Source organism: Notamacropus eugenii, chromosome 6, assembly GCF_028372415.1.
Source record: "Notamacropus eugenii isolate mMacEug1 chromosome 6, mMacEug1.pri_v2, whole genome shotgun sequence".
NCBI classification, from domain to species: domain Eukaryota; kingdom Metazoa; phylum Chordata; class Mammalia; order Diprotodontia; family Macropodidae; genus Notamacropus; species Notamacropus eugenii.
The window spans coordinates 35,380,385-35,393,896 of NC_092877.1; the positions used below are offsets into that span (position 1 = coordinate 35,380,385).

The 13,512-nt window shown below is 36.4% G+C and overlaps 1 protein-coding gene across 12 annotated transcripts in view; it reads left to right on the forward strand.

Annotated features, from left to right (window-relative positions):
• The window catches only part of SBF2 (SET binding factor 2), a 500,875-nt gene that overhangs the window by 221,425 nt on the left and 265,938 nt on the right, over nt 1–13,512 (forward strand). The gene's annotated exons all lie outside the window — the stretch shown is intronic.

Consider the following 13,512-nt stretch of genomic DNA (forward strand, 5'->3'; position numbering starts at 1 on the left):
TTACTACAAGTTCTTGAGCAGGGTGAAATCAGTATTTTAGGGGAAAAGTCTAGAAATAAGAAATAGATTGGCATAAGGAGAGAGAGACCAGCTGGAAGGTTTAGGCAATAGTCCAGGTAAAAGGTGATGCGATCTTGGGCTTTTTCTGCCTATTCCTTTCAACTGAAGGCTATGGTTTGTTGATTTCAGTTTGTCAGTAGCAACAGGGTAGAACCGAATAAAAATGTGCTTCTTTTGGTTATAAAGAGACAGCATCTTTATAATTTTTAAGTCTGTATTTATCAACACTGACGAAAAGGAGACATTGTGTTTTGGATCTGAAAATGGAAATTGATGCATGTGTGAATTTTTCTGTCATCAAACCAGATGCTCCTGCAACAGCCATAAATTGTTTGTAGAAACATTTTAAGATGTTCTCCAAATGGCAAAAGCACAAGTAGTACAATTTTAGATAAAAGACAGAAGTTAAAAAAAATGTGTTGAGCATAAGTCTTAATATGGGTTCATTCAGTTCAAAAAGAAATAAAAACAGTCAATTTTTGAACTTCTTGGAGATAGGTAGCATTTAACATCATTTGCTATCACCCTGGGTCATATTTCTCCTTTGAAAAGCCCTATGTGCTGCTTTAGAATTGAATGTGCTTTACTTGAAAGAAAGTGCTCAGATAAGATCTTATCTTTAGCAGTTTCACAAATGTCAAAGTGTGCTCTTTGTGCATTCTCTTTTTTTATTAATTGGGAGAGTAGGATTCTGGCCCACCAAAATACTAGCACTGCCAAGGAAATATGCACCTCACTACGACCATAGGGCCAACAGTTGTGTTCTATTTATATTTTCAAGGACGTTTAAAGATATAATTCATAATTGGCAGCTAGTAGCAGTGAAATACAAACATTTGTAGTGTTCTTTTCAAGCTTGTGTAGTGGTTCATATGCATTTCCAAGTTGGAAACAAATGTTTGTTTTAAATTGCACAGGAATCTGGCTTTTTAAACAGAAAACTTATCATAATCTCTATCTAACCATAAAGATTAGGTGCTTCCAAAAATTAAATTGTTCACTTCTCTAACACTGAATAAATGTAACAGCAGAAATTGTCTTGATTTACTTAAGAATGTCATGGAAGAAAATAAAACTGTGTTGCCTAAAAATAATTTTGGTAATGATAGTGAGTTTCAAAAAATATTTATCCTGATTACAATAATTTTAAATTGTTTTATTTAAAACTATTTTGAAATTAAATTATTTCCAGAAAATTTTGTCTTCTTGTATCTTACAGTCCAAAAATTAAAACTTATTGATGTATTTTTTCATGATAATTATTTTCCACTAACCCTTACCAACAAGCAAACAAACAAATAAGTTTAACCAATCAAATAACAACAACTAATTCTGACAATGTATGTAACATTCTTTATTTTTAGAGCAGTGCCACCCAAAAGAGAGGAAGAAAAATTTTCAGCTTTATATATCTGGAATTAGCATTGGGCATTCCATTTTTTCCGAGTTCTGTTGCTATTTTCTGTTGCCTTTATTTTCATTATTGTATGCATTGTAAATGATTTTCCTTAATTTGGTTTGTTCATTCTAAGATATCAGTTTAGTTTCCCTTTGTTTCTCTAAATTCCTCATATTCTTCCCTATGGTACAGTAATATTCTTTTCTACTTACAGACCATGATTTATTCTGTCTCTTCTCAATTGATGGATATCAATTTTTAATTCAATTTTAATTTAATCAATTTTTAGCTAGCATAAAAAATGCTATTATGAATATTTTAGTTTACATAGAACTTTCCTTCCTGTCACTGTTTGAACAATCTTTTACATTTTTATACAAAATTGTGAATTGTTTTTAATAATAACTGTGGGAAGTAAGAAAGTTCTATTGTTCACATTCCTAGGTGATAGGGGTTGTGACCTAGTATGGACAGGTTAGAGGTCAGGCCCAAGGAGCTGTGTGAGGAAGGACCTATCAGAGAGAAGAACATGGAGTCACATGGCCAGGGGACAGTATCGTGGGAAATCCAAAGTTCAGAATTCTATAAAGGTCCTCCCTCATCCTGACCTGGTTGTAGTCCTTCCAGTGGCCGTGCTGGAAGCTGCCCGCTCCTTCAGGGGAAGGAACGTAGGCCTTCCCTACTCTGAATTCCATTTTTAATAAATTTTTCTTGATACCTTTTTTGTGTGTCCAGTTCGTCTCTAACAATAAGAATAACTAATATTTATACAGTACCTACTGTTTGGTAGGCACTGTGCTAAGCACTTTACAACTGATCATCCCAACAGCCCTGGAAGGTAAATGTTATGATTACTGTCATTTTATAGTTTAGGAAACTGAGACAAACAGAAGTTAAGTCACTTGTCCCGGTAACACAGTTATTAGCAAGACTCTGAGGCTGAATTTGAATTCAGGTCTTTCTAGCTCCAGGGCCAACATTCTAATCTACTGTGTCACCTTGCAAACCAGTTCATAGCTCCAACAACAGAGCATTAGTGCATTTTATCACCTTTGCTAATTTGGTGTATGTGAGAATATCTTATTTGTTTTAATTTTCAATTCTCTCATTACTATTTTGGGACATTTTTATGCATTTCAAAATAATATTTTGCATTTTTTTCTTTTGAAAATTGTTCCTATCTTTTGAACACTTAGAAATTAAAGAACTGGCTCCTAGTCTTAGATATTTATATCAATTCTTTATAGATTTTGGAAGTCAGAGTTTTATTAGCAATGTTTGATGTAAAGATTATTTTTTCCACTTGATATTTTCTCTTTTCCCAGATGCATTGATTTTGTTCATGCAAAGATTTAAATTTTAGATAATTAAATTTTTCTAACTTATTTTTTTCAATTTCCTCAGTCCCTTGTCTGATTATAAATGATTGGTCCCCATCTCCCAGTTGTGATAGATGCAACCTTCTGTTCTCCTCTTCTGTTTTGTGATATGTGTTTTATGATATGACTTGATAATACTCACTGAAAGTGTTCACCGCTATAATGAAGGAGATAGATCTCCTCATGCAAGGTCCAAGCTGAAGAGAATTTTTCATGGATGGTGAATGCCTCTAGATTTTCCTGGTTTGAGATGACTTCGTGCTGGTTGCACCAAAGTCTAATCTTTTGCAGAGCTTTTTGCACAGGGTTGTATCCTCTCCTTGTCTTCTCTCAGAACAGGAAAGATAAAGGGGATGAAGAATGTATTTTACCTAAATTATGACAGTCAATTGAAAGGACAACCAGTGGAGCTGATCCATCAGTATGTATCTCTGAAATAATCAATACAAATGAGCAAGTTGAGCCCAGAATTAAACAATAGGGAAAGAATAGACTAGATTGCCTTAAGGAAATTATAAAACTTTTAATAATCTCAAATTCTGTCAAAAATAAACCCCCCATAAAGGTCAAGATTTCTAGAATGTGACCAACAATATGAAGGACTAGACACTTTCTTTGATCCTGCTAACCTCTTATGCCTTTCCAAAATAGGAATCATGTTTAAGAGTTAAAGCAGTTTCAACTATTCCTATAGTTAGCAGCTACCCAGAGTCTCATCTGGCCAAACAAATGCTTTCAATGAGTAAACCCCAAGACAAAACCTCACCTCAGAGTATATATACACTTTTCAGAACCAGAAGGCTCTGCTCATTAAGGAAAGCTTGATTAGGGGAGATTTTTTTTGTAGGAAGATCCACACTTTTCATTAATTTCTAATAAAGCAACCCATTAATGTGTGAGGAAAATCTTTAACTCTCATTAACATCATTAACATTACAGGCCATCCCACCACAAATCACTTGAGGCAGAAACCAAGGTCAGTAAAATGTGAATTCCCCAGAGCAAGGAAACTGATTCAGTTTTGAGGCCCACTCCCCAAAAAACTACCATCAAAGGGGAGAGAGTCAAGACAGTGAGCAATAGGGGACTATAATATAATAAATGATCAACGATATCATGATGAAGGAAACTCAGTTAAAGAGTTTATGTATAAACAGATAAACCAATGGGGAAAATATATACATATATATAAAAAGCAGCTCATCTTTATTAGAAAAAGGAAACATATTATAAGAGTACAGGCAGCAAATCAACAAGATTTAAAGAAATCAGGAAATTCTTGAGAGTAAGAAACAAAGGTTGGTGAGGCAGCTATGAGCCAGGGAGCTGAAAGGAAGAAGTGGAGACCGGTGAGGGAGAATTGGTAATAGTGGAGTATAATGGATTGTCTCTCTCCCTCCTTTTCTCCAAAGCCATACTCTGAATATTTCCAAACAGATTTTTCTAAGATTACGACTGTTACTACAGTTCTATGTTTTAAAATAAAAAATCAAATGAAAATATGATTAACAAAAAATGAATTCACTATGGACAATGATAAAAGTCCCATGGCTTTTTGCATTCATGGTATGTCTGTTTCTTGGTTGAAACCCTTTCCAAGTCTCGTAACTACTGGTAAGGAGTGCTACACATCCCTTACTATTATAACCTTGAGATATTCCTTAATGCTGGGGTTATTCACCTTTTTTTTTGGACCCCTTTGCCATTCTGGTGTAGGCTATGGATCTTATCCTCAGAATAATGTTTTTAAATGCATAAAATAAAATACATAGGATTATAAATGAAACCAACTATGTTGAAATACAGTTTTAAAAGCTCTAAGTCCAAATATTTAAAAAGTCTAAGGACTTTTTGAAATTTATCCATGATTCCATTAGGGGTCTGAGTGCTCCAAAATAAAAAGTACTAATGTTCTAGTGGGTCTTGTCTCCATTGATAAGAAGCTCCAGTAGATTGAAGCTAATTGATCCATCTTCTACCACTTTAATGTTCTTCCTTACAAAGCTCTGTCATGTCCATTGCAGCAAATCTCTATGTGTGCCAGGCCAGCAAGGGAGACTTTCTTGAGAGTGTGTGACTTTCATTTCTGTGAAAGTTAAGAGATATGTAGAAATTGAACTTGCACCTGGTGGTCTGGTACTTCTTTGCAATGAGCTCCTTGCCAAGAGGTCTGTATTGGGCTCATTGTCTCAGGAAACTAGTTGTTTGCTCTAAAGGAACAGCGTTAAAAAGGGAAGATGTTAATAACAGAAGAAAATATAACAACAAAATCCAAGAGGTCCAAATAACTACAAAATACATAACTTGGGAATCAGTCTACCAAAGCATAAAAAATATATGTATACATTCAGTTATGAAGTATTCCTTAAATAAATAGAGAACTACGGTACCTGGGGAATATTCAGTGCTTCTGGTTGACCCATATCTATATAATAAAAGTAACAATACTAGCAAATTTATACTTTAAATGCCATATCAATCAAATCATCAAAGAGTACTTTACAGAACTTGAAAAATGTTAACAAAATAAATTTTTTTAATTTAAGTTTTCAACATTCATTTTCACAAAATTTTGAGTTCCAAATTTTCTCCCCATCTCTCCCCTCCCCCCTCCCCAAAGTGCTGAGCATTCTAATTACCCCTACCCCCAGTCTTCCCTCCCCTCTAACATCCCTCCTTTTCCTTATCCCCATCTTCTCTTTTGTCCTGTAGGGCAAGATAAATTTCTATACCCCATTACCTGTATTTCTTGTTTCCCAGTTGTATGCAGGGACAATACTCAGCAGTTGTTCGTAAAACTTTGAGTTCCAACTTCTCCTCCTTCCTCCCTCCCCACCTATCCCCATTGGGAAGGCAAGCAATTCAATATAGACTGTGTATGTGTAGTTTTGCAAATGACTTCCATAATAGTCATGTTGTGTAAGACTAACTATATTTCCCTCCATCCTATCCTGCCCCCCATTGCTTCTATTCTCTCTTTTGACCTTGTCCCTGCCCAAGAGTGTTGACTTCTAATTGCTCCCTCCTCCCATTGGCCTCTCTTCCATCATCCCCCCACCCTGCTTATCCCCTTCTCCCCGACTTTCCTGTGTTGTAAGATAGGTTTTCATTCCAAAATGAGTGTGCATTTTATTCCTTCCCTGAGTCAAATGTGATGAAAATAAGCTTCACGTTTTCCCTGTCACCTCTTGTCTTTTCCCCTCCATTGAAAAGTCTTTTTCTTGCCTCTTTCATGAGAAATAATTTGCCCCATTCCATTTCTCCCTTTCTCCTCCCAATATATTCCTCTCTCACTCCTTAGTTTCATTTTTTTGGATATGATCTCTTCCTATTCAACTCACCCTGTGCGCTCTGTGTGTGTGTGTGTGTGTGTGTGTGTGTGTGTGTGTGTGTATAATCCCACCAACTACCCAGAACTGAAAAAAATTTCAAGAATTACAAATATTGTCTTTCCATGTAGGAATGTAAACAGTTCAACTTGAGTAAGTCCCTTATGATTTCTGTTTCCTGTTTACCTTTTCATGCTTCTTTTGATTCTTGTGTTTGAAGTCAAATTTTCTTTTCTGCTCTGGTCTTTTCATCAAGAATGCATGAAAGTCCTCTATTTCATTGAAAGACCATTTTTTTCCGCTGAATTATTATACTCATCTTTTCTGGATAGGTGATTCTTGGTTTTAGTCCTAGTTCCTTTGACTTCTGGAATATCATATTCCACGCCCTTTGATCCCTTAATGTAGAAGCTGCTAGATATTGTGTTATCCTGATTGTATTTCCATGATACTCAAATTGTTTCTTTCTGACTGCTTGCAATATTTTCTCCTTGACCTGGTAACTCTGGAATTTGAGTACAATGTTTCTAGGAGTTTCTCTTTTTGGATCTCTTTCAGGAGGTAATCAATGTATTCTTTCAATATTTATTTTACCCTCTGGTTCTAGAAAATCAGGACAGTTTTCCTTGATAATTTCATGAAAGATGATGTCTAGGCTCTTATTTTGGTCATGGCTTTCAGGTAGTCCCATAATTTTTAAATTGTCTCTCCTGGATCTATTTTCTAGGTCAGTTGTTTTTCCAATGAGATATTTCACATAATCTTCCATTTTTTCATTCTTTTGGTTTTGTTTTGTGATTTCTTGGTTTCTCATAAAGTCATTAGCCTCCATCTGTTTCATTTTAATTTTGAAAGAACTATTTTCTTCAGTGAGCTTTTGAACCTCCTTTTCCATTTGGCTAATTCTGCTTTTTAGGGCATTCTTCTCCTCATTGTCTTTTTGAACCTCTTTTGCCAATTGAGTTAGCCTATTTTTAAAGGTATTATTTTCTTCAGCATTTTTTTGGGTCTTCTTTAGCAAGTTGTTGACTCGCTTTTCATGATTTTCCTGCATCTCTCTCATTTCTCTTCTCAATTTTTCTTCCACCTCTCTTCCTTGATTTTCAAAATCCTTTTTGAGCTCTTTTGTGTCCTGAGCCCATTGAATATTTATTTTGAATGTTTGGGATACAGAAGCCTTGGCTTTTATGTCTTTCCCTGATGATAAGCATTGTTTTTCCTCATCCAAAAGGATGGGACAAAGTATTTGTTCACTAAAAAAGTAACCTTCTATAGTCTTATTTTGTTTCCCCTTTTTGGGGCTTTTCCCCAACCAGTTAATTGACTTTTGGGTCCTTTGTCAATACTTGGGGATCTGTAAGATCTCAGTTCCTCCAAGGTGACACAATCAAGGGTATACACTGGTCTGGGAGCAACCAGAAACTTTTGTGCCCAGAATCTGTGAGTAGCAGAGTTTCTTCTCCACAACCACCTGGCCTCCAGTTCCACCAAGCCAGCACTGGGTGCTGAGATTTAGAGAAGCTGCTCAATTCTGCCAGGGGCTTTCGGTAGAGGCAGGGCTGCCATTCAGTGTGAGATAAAGATCAACTGCTCAATTCCTCCAGGAGCATTAGGTGGGGGCAGGGCCACCACACAGGGTTGAGGTAAGGATCAGCTGCTCAGTTCCCCCAAGGGTTTTACGATCCAACAGTGGATGCTGGCTGCTGGGGGAGCTGCTGCAGCCCCATGGGGCTTCTGCTGCTGCTGCCTGAGGCCAGAGCTATGGAAAGACCCTGCTCCCTTCTCAGCCAGCTGAAAATACCCTCTCACTAACCTTTGGTGCCTGTGGGTTGAGGGATATGCAAACCACTGCTACTGCCACTAGGGATTCCACCCTAGAGGCCTGCTCGGATCCTCCTCCCAGCGCTGTGCTATACTGGTCAATGCTGGGCTGGGCTCTGCTCCACCTCCAGTGCAACAGACCTTCCCCATCAGCCTTTCAGGTCACCCTGGGCTGGAAATCTCCTTCACTCCGTTGCTCTGTGGCTTCTGCTGCTCCAGAATTTGTTGAGAGTCTTTCTTTACAGGTATTTTATGGGCTGTGGGGGAAGAGCTAGTGTATGTATGTCTTTCTACTCTGCCATCTTGTCTCCACCCCCCTCAACAAAATGAATTTTTTAAAACAGGATATAGAATATCAAGAGACATGATGAAAGTAAGCAGGGGCAGGACAGGAATAGCACTTCCGTATCTCAAACTGTATTATAAAGCAGAAATCATCAAAACCATCTAGTATTGATTAAAAAACAGAGATGTAGGTCAACGGAACAGATTAGACAAGGGAGAATCAGAAACAATGGAACTTAATGATCCATTGTTTGCTAAACCAGAAACAAATTACTTAGGTAAGAACTCCCCATTTGATATAAAAAATACTCAAAAAATTGGATAGCCATGTGGCAAAAATAGGGCTTAGACCAATATTTTACATCATATTCCATAACAGTTTAAATGGATACATAGCTAATACTGAAAATCATATTTTTAAAAAATTAGAAGAAGCAAATTATAAAGCTTTCAGAGCTATAGGTAGGAGATATATTCTTAAAGTATAGAAGAAATTATGAAACTTAAAATAGATAACTTTGATTACATGAAACTAAAAAATTTCTGCACAAGCAATATTAATGCACCAAAGATAAGATTGAGTGAAATGGGAAATTTTTGTGTCAAGTTCCTCTGAAAAGGATTTGGACTGCTGTCATCCTTCTAACATACTTGATTGCCCATCTAGTTCAGCCAGTGGCAAGGAGCCAGTTATTGATTGCTGCACTTTCATTTTAGCCCCTGGTGAAAATAAAGTACACTTTACTTTATGCCAGAAAACATTTCCTTGTGGAATAACTTGATTATTATGAAAAAGAAAGACCCTTAGTTTTAGGAATTGTTTTGGAGTAAAGGACTAAAACCAACTGCTGTTCTTAAAGCCCCTGGATATATTAAAGTATTATGGAATAAGAATTGGATTTCTTGACTGACAGGACATAGAAGACACAAATAATGGCTTAGTATTTGGAGCTTGGATTATCAGAAGTATGATGAGTGTATTGAAGGAGAAGAAAGAAAGCCATACAGAGATAGGTAGTGGTGGCAGAACCAAAAATCAGGTTTTGTAGAGTAATGCTAATAAGGGGAAATCACTAGAAATTCAGTCCTGGATCTTACATCTCATCAGTATCTGCTGCCTCTGGGCCTTTTCTCTGATTAGAAAGTGGGGAGTTTCTCCTAGAAACTTTTTTAAGGAAGGAGACCAGGGCAGCCATGTTTTCTTTCCCCTCCTGGCTATGCTCCTCTGGACTTCATCATCATGTCCCCCTGTACTGGATACATCCCCTTTCCCCCTTTTCAGCTTTCTTTTGTGTGTTATCTTTCCTCATTATACTGTAAGCTCCTTGAGAGCAGAGCTATTTTTCAAAAAAATAAAAAATGAAAACTGCACAAGACAAAAATAAATTGTCCCATCTTTTTGAAAAAAGTGAAAAAGAAGAGAAGGAAGAAGAGGAGAAATAATAGCAGTATTTCCCAGTTTCTGTTCAGTTTGGCCAATTGGATACCCAGAGTCCAACTACTACTACAGTTATCTCTTCCCCATCAGGGGGTTTATGGGTACAGTGCCCTGGAGATCTGGAAAATTCATGTAAAAAATTTGTCCCTCTCTTCGTGCCAGAGAGGAAGTCTGAATTATTATTATATTTTTAAAATGTTATTATATAATACTATAATATAGTTTATGCATTTCTGAGTTTCTAAACTTTTTCTGTGTCATCTGTGCTTTGGCATAATTCCCCCAAAATTACCATTTAATTTCTTATGCTGACCTGGGGTATATCAAAACTACAATGGGGAAGTCACAAAGGATAATTATATAAGACAATTAATGCAAAACCTTTTAACAGCCTGGTTTACATCTTCCCACAAATACACACAGCATCCATGGGAGAAGTAGGCTTAAGTTTAGACCATAGTGGTAGTGGCCCCCATGTAACATCTGCTAACAAGAGTTTGCTGGGGGACCTCACCATCTGTACATCCAACTGGACTTGGAGAACTTCCATCGAGTGGCAGATACCTTCAGTTCACATACTTCCTGTTTTATCCCTGCCTGTGTTTATTGTCAGAAGGTCATTGAGTATAATTATTTATATTGTTAAGTACTCTGAAGAATCTCGAGTAGTCTTGATATGTGGACATTATAACAGAACTTATGAGTTATTACTTGGTTCTACTAAATCAGATGTTTTCTTTATTATCACAAAACAGTAAGCACAATGAGGTCTTATATTCTCTATATCTTTCAATTAATTGTGAAGTGTTAAAGATATACAGAGATGTAATCCATTGTTGAACATCGCTTGGTGAAAGCCTGCTTATTCCCAAATAATACTCTGAGAGTATTTTTAAGGAGACCCTTAATTTACGTAAAGATGGTTACCATAAAGATTTCATATAGCTGGAAGATTGGTAGTTATTGATGTTTTTAATAAGGTCTAAGATTTTTTTCTCATGCCTCTTCTGTTTACTCCTTCTTTAGATAACTTGTATGTTGATTGTATTGTATCAGAGATAGATCCAGGATGGAAAAATGATAAGAAGCAGTACAATTAGCTCTGCTCCAAAAACTCTTCCAGACAGATCTAGGAAATGGACCAGGATAAATCCTAATGGAGAAATCTAGAAAAAAATCAAAATGAGTCATTTATCCAGCTCATTTCAGGATAGGGAGAGAGAGGGAGGTCTACAGACACTAGGGTTGGGGTGCGGCTTGGAGCACAATATATGTAAGTCCTCCAACACCCAGGGAGAGTCTGTTCACTGATCCAAGAAGATGTCTAGACCCATACCCAAGCCATACTATGACAGTGCAGTAAGGACAGTGTCAGCTGGCAGTTTTGTTATCCATTACCTAGTTCTAGGTCATGTGGTCCATAGAGTACGAAAAAGAGGACCTCTGCGTCCTTGTGTAGGGAAGTCCTAGACAGTATTTCAAGAAAAGAGGAAGCTTTGAAGCCAGCAGCAGAGGTATGACTCAGACTTCAGGTACAAGATCTCATTTTTAGCCTCTAGTCCAGTCTGTAGAAGAATAACCAGGGCAGCAATCCCAGACTAAAAGGGAATCTATAATTTCTGCCACTCTGAACAGAGCTTTCTAGCTCATTGTTAGGGGCTAAGTCCACTACTAGTCTATTGTTCAAACAGAAACCTGTGTCAGGAACTCAGACTGGGGCGGGGGTAGGGAGAGTAACAATCCGACTCTGCCTTGAATCAGAACACTTTGGGAGCATCGAAAGCTCATAGGTCTCCAGACTGCCCTGAAATCCTGGAATGACACAACACTCAGTCCCCCAAGAAACCATCAGCAAGACCACCTCAGAAACTTTGGTTCCAAAGTGCCCTAACTTCACGGTCCAGAATCAGGAAGTAGGCTGTAAGCATGAACAAACAAAATAAGAATTCCACCATAAAGAGCTAATATGATGGCAGGGAAGCACAAGGCACAACCCAGAATGACACCAAAGCATGTGTTGTAAGCAAAGCCCCAGAGAGAAAAATGTGGTTTGCACACAAAATCAACTAGAATTTCAAGAAGAAATGAAAAGTGAATTTTAGAGTTAAGAAATGTTTTTTTATAAATAGCATGAGAAAGTTTGAGGAAAAAGGGCAAATAAGGAAGAACCATGAAAGAAAGAATTGGAAAGGGAATTAACAGCCTGGTTCAAGAAGCACAGAATCTTTTCCAAGCAACAAAACTCCCTGAAAATTAGAGTTCATGAAATAGAAACTAATGATTCCATGAGGCAACAAGAAATATTAAAACAAAGTTAGAAGACTTTAAGAGAATATATGTTATCCAAAAATAACTGGCTTGGATAGCAGATAAAAAAAAAAAAAACAACCCAAAACTAAGAATCATTAGACTATCTGAATGCCAAGACCAAAAAATATTTTTTAAGAGCCTAGACAGCCCCCTATTACAAGAAATCTTAAACAAAACAAAATACCAACTCTCCAGATCTCTTAGAACCAGTAGGCAAAGTAGAAACAGAATTCATTGGTCCCCTCCTGAAAAATAATACCCAAACGAAAACTCTCATGAAAATCATAGCCAAAATCCAGAATTTATAGGTCAAAGGAAAATACTGCAAACAGCCAGAAAGAAAGAATTCAGGAATTAATGAGGCACAGTCAGAATCACACACAATGTAGCAGCCACTACTCTTTAGAGTGGAGAACTTGATCAAGATCAACCTACAAAGCAAAATGGATTATGATGCTATGATGGAGAAAAATAACCTTTTAAGAAATAGAAGACAAGTATTCCTGATTAAAAAACAAAACAAAACAAAGCTTTGTAGAAACTTTGAAATTCAAACCAAGTTTAAATCTCCTCTGTAAGCACACTAAGAGTGTTGTGGTCTAACTATGGTGGTTCTGTCACTTTTGATGGAAAATCCAGATTGCTCAAGTATTTTTGTTCTAGATAATTTCTATTTTTATTTTATTTTTCTTCCTTAATTTTTCATCCATAATGCCCTTGGGATGACTTTTCTGCTGGATTCTTAGCAAGTTTTTTTAAAAATTTATTTTGCCCTTTACTACTTCTCTCTAGTTTATGAAACAGTACTACTCATAATTTTAAGATTTTGCAAATGAGTTTATATTTAACCCACTTTTGCATTCATCTCTCCCTGGGAGGAAGTCAGACATTTGTTAACAAACACATTTTGCAGGCTCATTTGACCTCTTTATTGAGACAATTTATATAGGTTAAACTTCTAAAGGTGAATTATTACAGATATTGTCTATGTCATTTTTGTTGTCTGTTTCCCATTTTGAAAATGTTCAGTTATTTGTTTAAATAGTTCAGGGTTAAGTCATTTCAATTGTATACCATACTTTTTTTTTTTTTAACTTTTGAATGGGTTCTTTGTCTTTGCTGTATTTCATCTTATTCTTCAGAACAAACAGCTAATATCAAAAAAAAGAAAAATTTATTATTTTCTGCTGTAATCTTTATTTTGCATCTTGGTGTAACCTAATTTTTAACTGTGGATTAGGCATTTTAAAAATTGAATGATGAGATTTATTATTGAATTCTAAAAGATAGGTTTGTCTTCCTTCTTGCCATCTCACTTATCTTTGATTTCTTTTTCTTTTGTCCTTTTAGTATACTCCCTCTTTTATTGACGCTGATCGATCTAGATTGCAGTTAAAGAATTTTTAGTGAAATCTTTAATGGAAGATGTGTGTCCCATTTCTCTATAGTGGACCTAACAAATATGAGTAACTTCTCTGGCTCCTACTGAAA